We start from the raw sequence: 15,634 nt of genomic DNA on the forward strand, positions 1-15,634 counted from the left end.
TTAAATGTGGAGGTTGGTGGCCCTGCCTGCAATGGGGTGGGTTGGAGCTTTATGATCCTCGAGGTCCCTTCCAACCCAAGCCATCCTATGATTTGATGATTGTTTCCTCTCCCAGGCTTCTGAGCTGATGCTGGGTGGTTGTTTAATGAGGCACCTGCCTTTGATGGAAGCAGCACGTTGCAGTGGACATTCCACATGACGTGGTACCTGGCTCTAAGCCCGTGTGGAGCTGTTGGTGGTAGGAGTTGTATTGGCTCATTTTGCTCCCCTGATTTGCTTTGTTCTCACTGTTCAATGTTTGTTGATCTACGACATGACCTTCTGACCATTATTCCGATGAGTCAGGGCGAGCGGCGGCTGCTGGAGAAGTGTCTTCCAAGGATGATCTTCTTCCTATAAGGGTTGTAATTGTTTAATGATTTTCTATATGGGTTTCCATGGGCTGCAACAGGACAGCACTTTCTGCTGGTGTTTGCTCCAAGCTGCCCTATCTCACCCCAGAACTCACTGAGGGGGTGGAATCCAGCCCTTAGGCTCCTGAAAATTATCACAGTCTTTTGATTTACGTTCGCCTTGTTTTTTTTTTTACTGTTCTGTTTCAGACCCGAGCCTCAAACTCGTCACGTTTTTCCAATTAAATTGGTTGACCTTGTACAAATGGATTGTTGCTCCCAGCACACCTTGTCTCTCTGCCCTCCTTGGTCTGCCATGGCTACAGCGGTGCTGTTTTAAAAGCAGAAGCTCTGCTGCTGCAGAACCCCCAGGCCATCAAGTCCTTCTCCCTGTTATTGCAGACAGCAAAGCTTCTCACCCCTTCCTGAGGCTGAAAAACCCTTTCTTATTGCATTGGTTTCCCCTCTAATTGTTTGGACAGTAAAACACCTCATCCTAGTTTCTCACCTGAATTTATTCATGGGCTGTTTGTGACCTTTTGCTGATGTTGTCCTTTCCCCTTCTCTTCCTTCATGTTAAGCCCCCTGATACATGGAGAGAGAACAATTTTATCACCTCTCCACCTTCATTTTCTTAGACTAACAAGTTGGGCTTTCCCAGCAGCTGACTCTTGTAAAAAGGCCACCTTTGTTCTGCTGCTCCACATAGCCTTCTTCTGAGCCAGTTCCAGTCCAAGCTCCCCATCCGTGACCCCAATTTGGGGTGACAAGGATTGCGTGGTGCCTCACAAAGGTTCTCTGCAGACTGTGTGCGGTGACCCCTGCCCCCTCCCCCTTCACGAAGCAGATGCTCATGAAGCCTCAGTGTTTACACTGGGTTCCTGCACAGTGCAAGACTATCTGTTTGAGGGATGGGATTTTAAGTGGTTTGATCCTTTTCTCAATGAAGTCGCAGTTGAAATTCCCATCGATCGCTAAGGTGTGTGTCTGGGACTTAATAAGTTATGTTGCTCAGTGCCAGAAGTGGTGAACTCTTCTGACATGACAAATCACGTGCCAGAGGCATTGATGTGTCTGACAGAGAGCTGGTGGGAGCAGAAGTTCCAGGATCATACAGTTCATAGCAGGTGATGGAATGGTGGGACCAGGGATGGCTCCTCTCCTCCTGCCCCGTTTGCTTTGCCCAAAGGGAAAAGATCATATACATATATAGAAAGAAAATGTGAAGTTAAACCCTTGGCATTCTGACGGAGGGAGGGAGGATGTCCATGGATGGGGGCAGAACATGTTATAGAATGGCTTGGCTTGCCAGGGACCTCAAGGATCATGAAGCTCCAATCCCCCTGCCACAGGCAGAGCTGCCAACCTCCATATCTGATACTAGACCAGGCTGCACAGGGCCCCATCCAGCCTGGTCTTGAACACCTCCAGGCATGGATTAGAGGATAAAGCAAGAGCTTTCAATGGGGCACGGTTGTGAAGGCTGAGCAGGAGGAGGGGTTTGGTCACAGACAGTGTTGGGGGCTGTGTCTGAGCTGTCTGAGTCCATCTAGAAGGGTGGGAGTATAGGCAGTGGGCAGTCAGGAGGGCACAAGGGGATCCTCCTTTTTGACCATTGTACACAATGATGGGAAGCACAGCTGAGTGCTGAGGCTGGCTAGAGATCAACCAGAGATCCTGTATGATGGAAACAGAATCCTGCTGTTTCCTGATCTAAGCTCCATAACACAGAGCAGATGGGAAGGTCCAGCCACAATCAGGAAATCTGCTGTGCGCGAGGTGGAGGCAAAAAGAAGTGCACCCAAGTTAAACAGAAGTGGCTCAATACACATCTGCAGGCACTGGCCCTGGGGCTGCATGGCCCCAGCAGTGTTCACCGCATCCCCCTCTGCTCCTGAGCTGCACTGCTGCAAGCTGCGAAACAAAGCAAGGGGAAAATCAGGCACAAGCTGTGCAATTTGCTGATGATCTGTGTACCTGCTAGCTTGTAACAGATGTTTTCCTTTGCGTGACCGTTTGTGAGCTGCTTCCTTGTCACAGTGTGTAGGAGCTGTAATGCCGCCGTGAGTGATACCTTACACCTGCACAAAGCAATATTCCTGCCTATAAACAAGGTTTGCAATTCTGGAACGCTCCCATCGCGCTGAGTTTTATATCCAGTGCAAGCAACAACAAAACAAAGCTGCGTAATATTTTCAACACATACACTAGGGGGAAAAAAAAAACCACTAGAAGAGGGGATCTGCAGTGCCTGCACAGCGCTGACCTCTCCTAGCAATGCCACAAGCAGCCGTTGCAGTGGGAGGTGCAGCAGAAGGCAGATCCATCACAGGGTATCATCTCCAATAACTGGAGGCTGCCTGCCATATCAATAGCACTGTCAACAGGCGTGTTGGTATTTAGCTGTCGTTACTCTGGCTATTCTTGTTATCCACACTTCCCCTCCGAAATGTCACAAATTCTTGGCCGCAGCAGCTTCCCGTGGAAGTTTGCTCTGTATTTAATTATGCATTGTGCAAATGCAGTGTTTCCTTCTGCCAGGCCGTGCCAGGTGGTGTCAGCAGCACAGAAAAGCTGGGTCAATTATTATAGGGCTGCTTCTAGCAGCAAAACATCAGCACGGTGCAACTAACTCGCATAGGAGCAGGCTCTGCCAGGCTTTTCAGACAGGGCTGTAACAGATAAAAGGACCACAATTGCTCATCTCCTGGGCAAGCTGGCAGGTGAATGGAAATGTGGTGCATTCCTTTGGCTTGCTTGCAAACAGAAGGGGGTCTGTGGCTCAGGAAGACTGATGATTTTTCACTGGCTCCCTGGGAGCTGTACCAGTGACTTGGGATTTGGGATAAATCATAGAATCACTGAATGGCCTGGGTTCAAAAGGACCACAATGCTCATCATCTGGTTCCAACCCCCTGCTATGTGCAGGGTCACCAACCAGCAGCCCAGGCTGCCCAGAGCCACATCCAGCCTGGCCTTGAATGCCTGCAGGGATGGGGCATCCACAACCAAAAGTTAAATGGGGCTTGAGCACATACCTTTGTGATGGGAGAAGGGTGCTCTGGTGGAGAAACCAGAGCTCACCCTGCCAAGCATGCTCCCCAAAATGCCTTTCTTGCCCGTTCTTTGATGCCTCTTGAAGTTTTCTCCCGTGCTCGTTTTGTGCCGAGTTCCCATGTGGAATCACCTGCAGAGATCTGTGCAAACTTGAATTCCCCACGGGAGTGCTGGAGCTTGCTGCAGTCTGTCGGGAACGGCTGTTTGCCATCTGCTTGAGATGGGCAGCAGAGAACACGTGGCCATGACAGGTTTGAGTGAGGAACCTTAAAAAGCAGCAGCCTCCAATAGAGCTCCATTCAGAGCAGCAGGATCAGGTCTCTTGCAGTAGCTGGGACAAGACCAGAATTTAAATTAGCTACATACAACAGAGAAGTAACCCCTCTTTGCTCACGGAGGCTTGGTGGGAAGTGGGAGATGTCACTATGATTCTGTGTATACAGGCAGCTCAGCTATTTGGAGCATATTCGCAAGCCCAAAGTGGGGATTTTATTATCCTCATGATCTAAACACACTGGGTATGGCCATAGGTTTGTTGTGCTGCTAGTCAGTGTGAGCTTGACTTGGTGGGGATGCTTAGAAACTGCTTGGGTGAGGTGGTGCTTCCTCTGAACCAGTCTGCCATGACAAGAAACCCCAGGGGACTGGGTGAAGGTGCTGCCTGATGAAAGCAGAGATGAGTTAAGGGTTGAGATGAGGTGAGGAGGAGTGCTGGCTGGTGGCTGGAGCTGCTGCTGTGGGGACTCTCAGTTGGTGCATCCATGCATTGGAAATAACAGGCTTGCAAAGCAGAACAGGCTTGAAAAGCAGGGAACGCCCCATGTCTTGGGAGAAGGTAAACGTGTGTTTTTGCTGGAGCTTTGAGGAGCTGGGATGGCACAGAAGCCAAGATAAACCCTTAGAGACACAGCTCTGGGTAAGGGGATTGTCTCATTCAGATCTCACAGCTTTCTTACCTGAAAAGGCCCAAAGTCACAAGTTGACTGGGAAATATAGGGCAAAGGTAGAAAAATGGGGCAGCAATGGCACAGGTTGGGGCAGTGCTGAGGGGCTCAGCTGTTGGAACACACCTTGGCTCTGCATGCAGGGGGAGTTCTTCATTCCTTCCCTCTCATGTTGTCAGATGCATGCCCAGCCAACTGACAAATCCATCTCTTCAGAGATCAATTACAGTGTCTGGCTGCAAAGCCTGGAAATCCAATTAACTCCCAAATATATATTTTTTTTCTGTTAAATAAATAAATAAATAAAATGAAAGAAGGGAGAGAGAAAGACAGAGGGAGAAAAATACATTCAAGTGGGGGCATAAATCACCTCGGAAACATTCCAAACATTAAAATAAACAAGGATGGGTTTCAACTTCATTTGTCTTTTTGTGAAACTCTGTCACTGATTTATTTTGCTGCTCACAGCCTCATTTTTGTCTTTGCTCTCTTTCAAAGTTGCCTCCCTGCCTCTGGTGAGGAGCTCTGGGGCTCTGTGCCTCCTGTGGCAGTGCCTTCTCCACACCGTGATCCCCTCAAGTGAGGTTTTAGGGTGTTAAATTATTTCTGTCTGGTAGAACAATTAGATGGTTGGAGCGAATGGTTCAAATGGATGGTTGAAATGGATGGTTGAAATGGATGCTCAACACTGTCTGGTTGGGGATGGTAGTTTGGCTGAAGAGTGTGACCCACTTGGCAAGAAGGATGCAGCCCTGCTTCTCAATCACTGATTCCTGACTCTTTCACAGTCACCCAGAGAGGTTAACATTGAACCTCTCCATCTCACCATTATATCATTGATATTTTAGGGGACTTCCTTCTCTTGACCGGCTCTGTCACCCTCAGGAGGAAACTTTCCTCTGCGCAGTGATGCCCACATGGAAACATCATGACTGTGTATGTGCTTGGAAGTAAGCAGGGCCCAAGTGTGTCTCATTGAGATGTTAAGAGAAATAGTGAGAAGTATTGCAAGGAGTTTAGAGGAAAGAAGTAAGGGCTGATGTATTTATAACATTTCTGATTTCTGGAACTGGTCAACAAAGGGCCAATGATCACTTTGTTATCAAAACAAGGGAGCAAGAATGGTAATGAAGGAGCAATGTCATGCACACATGAGGTGAGTAAATCTCCCTTTGGACTTTGATGAAGCTGCTGTCACCAGGCCTGATGGTGAGTGGTGATGGTGATGGTGTCACCAGGCTTCAAAGGTGAGTACCTGGGAGTGGCTGCAGTGGGATGCAGTGTTGCTTCTGGTGGTGGGAGTCTGGTGTCTTGTGTGTGGCTCATCAGGTGTAGAGATGAGGGTGGTGGATATCCTAGCCTTCCTCCTTAGGATTATGCCTTAGTGAGGAACACAGGCACTGGCAGTCCAGTGTTTTCACTTCAATCTTGATCACCGTCAGCTAATGGTGTCAGTAGGAGTAGTTAGAGAGAGAATAAACACTTTCTTGCCTAAATAAGAGGCTCTTCTGTCTTTCAAGTGCTTGTTATTTGGCTAATTTATCCCAAGTGAGGGTCATTTGTTAACCTCCTCTTGAAGAGATTCTGATAGAGCTGAAGAAAGGGTGACAATTCCTCTTCACTGCCAGCTTGGAGTGCAGGCACCTATCCACAGTGGTTGGTAACAGCCACAGATACCAATCATCTCTACAGTAGATGCAAATACAGATAAGCATCCTTGGGATGCTGATGCCCATCTGGAGTGGCAACAAGCTGAGAGGAATACCCTCGGACAGCCCAAACAGAATGAGGTCCTCGTGTTTTGGCAGCTGAATATCACCCATCTGTTTCTAAAGAGGGCTTTTGAATTCAGAGCTCTGTGTGGAAGGAAGAGAGTTGAAAATGGAGCAGAGAGTGAGCTAGTGAGCCTCAAGAGCAAATTCAGGTCAGCCCTGGATTCTGGAGCTGGAGAATCCATCTTGCTAAGGCAACAGAGACGTGATCCCTGCAGCATCTATGCTGCTGTCTGCAGTCCCTGTCCCCCACTTTCAAGAAACTTCATTTTTCATTCCAGATGAGAAAGAATAATCCTTGGGGGTGGCTGTGAAGAGGAATTGTCACCCTTCCTCCAGCTCTATCAGCAACTCTTCAAGAGGCAGTTAACAAATAACCTTCCTTTGGGATAAATTAGCTCTGAATCCCAATTCAATAGCTGCTCATTTTAAGATGTCCTTGTTACCTTGTGTGAGTGGCTGATCTTCCTTTGAATCCTGCTGTGTTTTCAGACCCCGTGATTGCTACGAGCAATCACGAGTTCCACGTTAACAGCTCATGCACTGATTGCGCTGCACAGTCCCAACACAACCCTTTGTGAAAAGTTTCTGCAAGTTGAGCTTTGTGTTCCGCCATCAGAAAGCTACACAGTTCTCACTCCATCCCATATTCAGGCAACTGACTTCAAACAGAGACCGGCTTTGCAAGAGGCTGGTGTGCAGACAAGATCCGTGCTTCCGAGTCCAGCTTTAGAAAGAAAGTATTTTAGACATCGTCAAGGAAACCTGGTGAAGGCACTGAGTTGGCCAACTGTGCCTGCGGGCAGCCTGGAGCAAAGGCTCTGAGATGTGCAAATAATAACGCAAATGGGTTTATTTTTTTCTCCAGCCCCAGCGTTGTTGCAGAGGAGGAGAGTGGCATAGCATGGCTGCAAAGGAAAGAGGTCTGCATCAGAAGGAAAACCTCCTGCCATGTCAGCTTGATCATACCTTCCAGTGCAACAGCCTTCCCCAGCTATGTTAATGGCTGCTTCCTGTGGACTGGAAGTATTGCCAAAGAGTGAGTGATCCTTATTAATATGCATCTCCAAAAACAACAGGCAGTCTTGCACAGATCCTCTTAACACGTATCTTTGGATTTTGAGACGGTTGAGAGCTATTTATTCCCTCTCACACCAATATCATCCATAGTGCAAGATGTCTTGAGCTGATTAAAAATCTCTTTAATCAAATACTGGCAGGGGAAATGTTCAAAACATTAGAAGAATGACTTTGACAAGCTGCCCCTGAACTGAGTGACTTCATCCAGAGGTTGGCCGGCGTGTGATACAAAGCCTGCACTCACCTTGATTTCCAAAGCTGCCAACAAACTGCAGTGAGGATGCTGAGAGCCAGTAGGGCACTGTAGCCCGTGTTCGGTTCTTTTCTGTGAGATACTGCCCCCCCAAAAGACCTTTGTTGCAGGCAAAATCCATTGCTCAATTCACCAACCAGTACCTACGCTTGAAATTCCTATATCCCAAATCCATGGGAACGATTTTGAACATGAACGTAGGCTGGAAATCATTGCTGTGCAGATTGTCTACAGGCTTTTCCCCCCCTTTTCTATGGCTGAAATGGACTTCAAAAGGATAAGTAAAATCCATTCTGGTAGCTCCCTCTCCCTGTGAGGAGTGTATTTCTTTGGAGAAAGGGTAAAAAGAAACCTCCTGATATATTGTTCAACCAGAATTAAGTGTTTGGATTTGTGGGAATTCAGCTAATTTTCTTACTCCTCAAAACAGGTCAGCTTTGGAATAGAAAATGTCATGCAGAAACAACAAAGAAATGGAATAGATTTGTTTAGTAAATGTAAGATTATGTATACATACTTTGGGAATTTTAACAAGCTTATGAATGGAAAGAAAGCATCCAGGTTATTTCTTATTCAATTAGACTTGGATTTGGGAGCAGTTTTCACTCTCCATAAACCGCATTTCGTTTTCATTTAGAAAATCCCCTTCCCGATACAAGCCCCTTCCCCTATCCATTGCTAAAAGAAATAGCTGTAGTAATAAGCTGGAATTAATACAGCTACACTGAGTCAACTAAGAGCTGACTTTTTCTTACCCAATGCTATCTGGGCACCCAGACGTGCTCAATAGGAAGTGTTGGCACTTGGGGCTGCATATAGAAAACCAGGGTGGAGGAAATCTTGTGTCAGCAGCCTTCTCCTTGTGAGTCTTCTCCAAGCTTTGTCTCTATTCCCTCATCCCTCTGCAGATGTCCTAAGCCACAGTTCTACTTCCATTATGACAAAAATCGTGCAAGATATTCATCTTCTTTTGTATATATATATATATATGTATATATGTATATATGTATGTATGTATGTATATATGTATGTATGTATGTATATATGTATGTATGTATGTATGTATAGTGGCATTTCTGTGTCCCCACACCCTTCTCTCTTTGTGGCGTCACTTATGGATGTGTAAGCAGTAGGTTGGTTTCTATTCTCACTCTGGGGGGGTTGGGTTCCAAACTGTTTATTGAGTAATAAAAAGAGAAAATTGCGAGTCGTTGCCTAGGGATAATGTGCTAATAATTTTATGACTGGACAAATGGTTGCAACAACCCACAAATGGCAGCAGGCAGGAAACCTGGTGTCTATTGCTGACAGAGCCACCACCCCCAAGGAGATAAATCCTCTCTTTTGGTGATCAAAGTTGATGCGACAACTGTGATCTATTAGAAGTGACTTTGGAGATGGGTAAGGCAATCATTGCTCCTCTTGGAAGAGAAGTGGCAGATATACGTTTTGGGAAGTGTTTAGAAGAAGTGAGCCCTACATGGAATGAATGCAACAGACCACCGTGGCTGCTTGCGCTCGGAGCCACGCGGCACACAGCTGCAGGGCTGCAGGCTGGGGATGCTTGGAAAACCAGAGATTAAAGGGGGGTTAGTGCCATTAGGCAAACACGAATTGTCCCAGAGATAAGAAAGGGTTGAAGTTTCTTTCGACACTAATGGTATGGCACACAAGTGCATTAGCCTGGCTTTACTGCTGTAGAGCATGGAGCCAGAATGGCTGCTGCAGGGCGTACACTGGGATACACCCCTGTCCCGTTGTGGGCTGATGTTCCCTGTCTGATTTCTCAAGGAGGATGTCCCCTTCCTGGGGATGGGACATTCTTCATACCAGCACCAATTTCTTTCCATTGGTGTGGAGTTTGGTAGGGAAGGTTGAGCAGGGCCCTTGTGAGGTCTCTCTCTGCCCGTCTCCCAGCAGGCAGGAGGAGCTGTACCTCTTCCAAACCCGCAGCAGATCCAGCCCTCGAAGTGGGCAGGAAGCCATGTGATGGGGCGTAGCTGCTCGCAGCTGCCAAGACCTCACATTTGTATGTTAGTGATGCAGATAGGATCTCATAAACCCGTCTCCATACTGCTTTACTGCTGATTTAACGATCAGAGGAAGAACTTGACTGTTTATTAAAACATTAGACAGTAAAGTTTAACAATAGACAGTAAAGGGTTTTGTTTTTCCATCCCTCTGATTGTTAAAGTAACAACACATAGGCCTGGAGAGGAGCCTGCTGCTAACCTCAGAATGATGGTATGGGGCCATGAAGCTCCTCCAGAAGGCAGGATGGAGCAGCTGGCATTCTGATGAATCCCATATCTGAAGCAGGAAATCTGTTGTAGGGTAGGGGTGCATGCCCCATCCCTGGAGGTGCTTAGGGCAAGGCTGGATGGGGCCCTGGGCAGCCTGAGCTGGTGGGGGGCAGTCAGCTCGTGGCAGGGGTAGGACTGGGTGGGCTGTAAGGTGCCTTCCAACCCAACTGTTATGTGAATCTATGAGTCTAACTGTGAGAATGGGCAGTCCAAGTTAAGGGGAAAGAAATGGAGAGTAAAACAGGCTGCCATTGTGCTGCTGGGTGCACCCACAGGGCATCCCCATCCTAGGTGCTCCCCGTGCTTCTGGAGTCTGTTTCTTGGGGCCAAGGGAAGCTAGAAGAGGAATTAAAGGGACTCCATAGTGGGAGAACTTGAGAACATAGCTCGAGAACTTGAGCTAAAGTGGACAGATCTGAAGGAGAAAATGAGAGGAAGAAAGCCCTGGGTGGCTTGGGGGAGTTGGATGTGGAGCTGGACAAGCATCTGCTCTGCATCTGTGCTAATGCTATTTAGAAACCCTAGCCTTGGCTCTGCTTGAAATTTGGTAATGCTGAACTGGGACAGCACCCAAAAACCCCCATCCACGTTGGACCATCAGTAAGAGGTGGTACATCTGACCAAAACCACGTTGCCATTTGCTTCCTTGACAGCACATCCTACCTCATCCCTTGGCCCCATCCTCCAGATGAGAACCTCCGTTCTCAGCCTCCCTTGCCCAATTTCAGCAGCATCTTGGGAGGCCCCTTCAGCTGTGAGCCCCTCACTTGGGAACGAATGTGGGGCTGGAGCGGGTTGGGGGGTGGGCAGAGCCCAGGTGTAGGCTGGGGCAGCAGGTAAGTGCTTTCCAAACGCTGACTGCTGTTGGTGTGTTGCTGCTGGTGTGGATGCAGCTGACAGCGTTTGTGTTCATGTGTTTATACACACACACACACACATACTCACCTCCACACGAGTACATGACCAAAATACATACATTTCCTCGCCCCACGTCTTTCTGCAAGCTGCAAAAATACAAAAGAATAAAATTAAGTCTCTTATCATTGCTAAGTCATCAGAAACTAATATTACATTTACCGGGCAGGCTTTTTTTTTTTTTTTCCCCCGAACCATCATCCTAATTCAATGATTCTTTCTGTAGCTCTTTACGTTCTATTATTTATAAGAAACAATATTCAGCCCTCCCCTGACAGTATTTGCAGGGCTGCGGGGAAGCAGTGCGGCAGAAAGGTGGTAGAACAATTTTGGTTATGTTTCCATAGCTACCTAGCTGCTAAATGTGGTTTATTCCATTTTAAAGTCAACCAACACGCACCCGCATGCACACGCACAAACCACCAGATGAAGTATATTCAAACTAATCCCTGGGCTGCCTATTACAGCCTAATGTCCTTGCGATTTGTATGTTTAAAGGGATACTTGCTGCAGAAATAAATGGCAGGGCAGCGCTCTCACTGGCTAGAGCAGGATGATCAACATATTGTTTCTTTCTTGCTCTCCTCTCCGACGTGTGTGTTCCACTCGATCCCTGTAATATTATTATGGATATTTATACCGAGGGCTGAGCGCTGAGGAAGTCGGAGGTAGGATGGTGTCCTCTCGTGGCAGTCAGCATCTCTGCAGCCTGATGGCAGCTGTGACAAGAGAGAGCTGAGCCTGGGCTCTCCTACACATGCAAGGGTGTCTTAGGGACAAAACTCTTGAAGCAGAGCTTCCCACCTCCCCTAGTGCACACAAAGACAAGGACCCTCCTGCTCAATGCCAGGCTGGAGGCTGCTGCTTGCTCTTGCTTTCCTTGTGTTAAAGAAGAACCTTCAGGAAAGGAGTGATGGGTACCAGCTTTCCAGAGTGGAGCAAGTTTGTCCCATGGAATTGTGCTTATCTAGAGAGCTACTAGATAAACTGCTGTGGGTTGGTGGAGAACATCTCAGAGTTTGTAATCGTGAGTACCAGCACTGCTTGTGCCTCCTTGAGAGGGTGGGAGGGGGACTGAAGGTGAGGAAGGTGAAGGAGGCCTTTGGCAATGCTGAGCCCATCATGGAGTGATGCCATGGGGAGCAGAGCAGAGAGGAGGCTCTCCCAGTGCCCAGCACCTGCTGCTCCACCTGCACACCATTACAGCTCTGGCTTATCCTCAGCAAAGGGCTGTGAGGAGCACAGAGCTCACAGTGCTGCTGCTTTGCAGAGTGCATTCTGATGGCTCAGCCTGACACACCCTGCAGCGGGCAGTAGCTGCTCCTGCATGAGCTGAGCTGGCCATGCAGCTTTCCCAGCCCCCTTGATGAGGAGACACATGCATCCGGCATGCAATCAAGGCACGAACTCGTGGTGCTCATCGTTGACTACCCTCAAAGTTTTTGGACGTTTCTCATTGTTTCTTTCTCTCAGGCGAGGGGGGGCCTTGTTGTGAATTGATTCCCAATGGCCGCAGTGCTCTCCTGTGCTGTCATTACGTGTGATTATAAGCAATAACAACAATCACCGTGTCACTGCTTCCCAGGCAGGCTTTGTCTCTCTGCATTGGCACCCTTTCATCTCCAGCTCCCCAGCACGCTGCTGCTGGCAGCTCAGTGTGTTTGTTGGGTTGGTGGTGACAGGTGAAGCCTGCAACATCTCAAAGGATCGCTCTCCAGCAAGCAGCTGAATCATTTCTTATGCCTTTTCTGCCCCTTCACCCAGCAGTGCTGGGCTGGGGACTCACAGGACCTGATTGAGGTAGATCCCCTTTCCATTGCCCTGGGGAATGGCAGAGTTTATGCCAAAAAGCTGCAGCAGCACATCAGGCTGAGACATCCGCCCGGCCCTCCATTCTGGATTAAAAGAGGGTTCTTCATTTTGTTGCTAATGGGTTCAGTGTTTTACAGCTAACATTCAAATAGCAGCTTAAGAGCTTAAAGAACGAAACAGAAGGATGTGTTGGCACGTCGGGATGTCCTTCCTCCACCTGCCTGCCATGCTCTGCTTGGTGCTGACCCAAGGAAAAGTAGCACATCATTGTCCTGAGCATCCTCTGAGCGATGCATCCTATTCGTGGCATTCCTTCTGTTCTTATCCATACCAGCCCAAGGGTATTGCTACTGCTCTCACTTTATATTTGTATGCGCTCAGCCACCAGCCTTTAATATTCTGTAACACGAGAGCACACCTTCCTGATCACTTTCCTTCATTAAGAAAACTTCATTTCAGTGTTGATGGGGAAATGAATTGGGTGAAAGAAAACAAACCACCCTAACACAACCATAAGCTTTCTGGTTGGATTAAATATTAAAATTAATAATCCAGCGCTGCATTCAGCCTTGTATTTATGTTAATATTTAATTCAATAAAAGCCCACATTTTAGAACACTTTCCCATTTGTTTAAAGCTACAGATGAAATTGTGGTCGCAGCATTATGTAGAACAATCTGCAGCTGACTGCTTTATGGTAATGAGGAGGAATGGCAGCTCCGGAGCCTTCCACCCAGGCAGGAGGGGAAGATCCAGCAGTGAGAGGATATGAGGCTGCTGGGGAATGCAGTTCCTGCTCGGCTCTTAGAAGAGAGGCTGTATGATGGGCAATGGTGGTGGCAAAGCCATTAACATCCATTAGAGGATTCGGAGAGCAATAGAATTGTTAAGGTTGGAAAAGAACTCTAAGTCCAACTATCAGCCCATCACCATCATGCCCACTAAACCGTGCCCCTAAGTGCCGCATCTCTGTGTTTCTTGAGCACATCTACACATTTCTTGAGCACCCCTGCTGCTAAAGAGAGAAAACAAATAACATTTTGATTAATTTTAAGCTTCCTGACTGTTAATTTCATGGGGGCAAGAGTAGAACTCCAGGAGGCTTCAGTTTGGGTCATAGTCTTCCCAGTCATCACCTCCTCAACGAGTCCTTGCCCTTGGAACCAGTGAGTAGACAAGTCCTGGGCTGGAGATGCATCTCAGCTGTCAGGACTGATCTGGACAAGGGCAGGACAAGGTAAGAACCAGCATCACTAAAGGGTGGTGAGGTTGGACCCACACTGTGTTCTCCTCCCATGGTCCTGGGACACACTCTGGGCTGGTTCAGCCTCACACCAGGTGAGATGCTGTGAATGCTGAGCTTTACCAGGACCAACCCCCCCCCCTTTCTCCAGTGCTAACATCTGATTGGGGTTTAGTTCAGTGTAGAGACCATCCATTGCCCTGGAGGGCTCATTGTGCATGCAGAAAAGCAGCTGGGAAGGACTTTGGGGTCATGCTTGGTTGACCTTGGTTGGGGTTGTTTTCCAAGGGACCTTTGAGTAGAGCCCCTTGGCAGAGGCTGATGATTGGATTTTGCCATTGGGGAGATATTACCAAAGAAAGAAAGATAGAAATGCTTTCCCAGGATGGCTGCAATTGAAATGTAGAATAATTATATTGCCTGACATCACATGGAGAGAGAACGTGGAGCACGTAGCAGTGATCAGTAAAAATTAAACGCTTTGCAGGTGGAGTACACCTGAGTCTTCTGCAGTTCAGATACGTACTCAGACTTCCTTGAATCTTTTGGGGCCTAATTAAATTCAAGGGGATTTAAGCAAAATCTGCATGGAAGATAATACTTTTCTTTCTATTAAGGAACTGCTTAGTAAAACAGATTATGTGTAAAATAGAAATATGGGCCCTGCAACAGGAAAGTGAAAAGACACTAATGAGCAGTGTCTGAGTGTTAATGAATTGTATTAGCATGCCATTACCTGCAAATATGATAAATAGAGAGACTGGCTTTGCATTCCCTTCTCTCCCAAGAACTATATGTGATCTCTAGGAGTGGCTGGATGGGTTTCTGGGAGCTGTGTTCACCCTTCAGGCCTACAGTGGAGGTGGAGATGAGAATGCTGACTTTTCATTTCTCTACCTTATGCATTCCTTTGGGCATTCTGAAGCCACCAGGGGAGAGAAGATAGGGGATATTGTATTTTATTTGGGATTAGCCCATAGGCCACAATGGGAAGGAGACAAAACAGCTGAGTGCTGTGGAAGGGTGAGATGGGATGGGGTCGTGGCAAACCCACCCCTGTGCTTTCCCCGTCACAGCGATGGACATGTCCAAGGTAGAGAAGCTGGGAGGAGATGCTACTAATAATTGGGAAGGATGTCAGGAAGAAATTATGTATTCAAGCATATGGACAGGGATACCTTACCCCTTGCCAGCCATGTAAGGGTTAGGTGTGTGCTCATTTTACTGCTCTCTGCAGTCCATGCAGAAGCAAGTTTCGGGCAGAAGTCTTGGCCCAAAGGAGTGTTCATTGCAGGTGGGTTCAGAGGTTTTCTGGAGGGTTCTCCTCCTTTTGATAACAGAGGGAGTGCAGGCAAATTTGAGACCCAGTACGTGACTTTCTGTCGGTGCTGTTAGCAGAGACAAGCCCTCTTCCTTCCTGGACCAGGTGCAAATAACTGTAATTCTGCAAAATTCCATGTGGGTTAGTGCTCATTTCTTAAACAGCCCAGGCTGCCAGGAATAGCTGGCAGATGTGTGTGAGGAAGGTGGGCCATGGTTGTAAAGCGGAGCGAAGGAGCTGCTGCTTTCTGGCTGCAATACAGATCTCCTGCTTTGACTTCGGAGCCAACATCCAGACCTCCCGCTCTCCAGGGACTGTTCCACTGGGTGCTGCAGACCCAGGTGAGTTAGGAGCCATCTTCCCATCGCCCAAAGAAGAGTCATGGTCTTAATACTGCTGGCTCTTTGGCCCCTGCACTCCTAAATAACATAGGCAGATGGATTGGTGTGCTGGGCTTGGACAGAAGCACCACGACCCCGGGAGGTGCAGCTCCTTCCATGGTGAGGAGAGGCTCTCACTTGGCACTCTTGCTCTGTTTTGCA

General features: G+C 47.9%; 1 long non-coding RNA gene across 1 annotated transcript; it reads left to right on the plus strand.

Moving 5' to 3' along the window:
* Window positions 1-22: 22 nt before the first annotated feature.
* On the plus strand, window positions 23-13,146 carry LOC116653854 (uncharacterized). The gene is made up of 2 exons (XR_004308422.2): window positions 23-4,972; window positions 5,242-13,146. It is a non-coding gene; the product is annotated as an uncharacterized LOC116653854 (long non-coding RNA).
* Window positions 13,147-15,634: the final 2,488 nt, after the last annotated feature.

This window comes from Coturnix japonica, chromosome 12, assembly GCF_054131305.1.
Source record: "Coturnix japonica strain WE chromosome 12, WE-NBRP24, whole genome shotgun sequence".
NCBI lineage: Eukaryota > Metazoa > Chordata > Aves > Galliformes > Phasianidae > Coturnix > Coturnix japonica.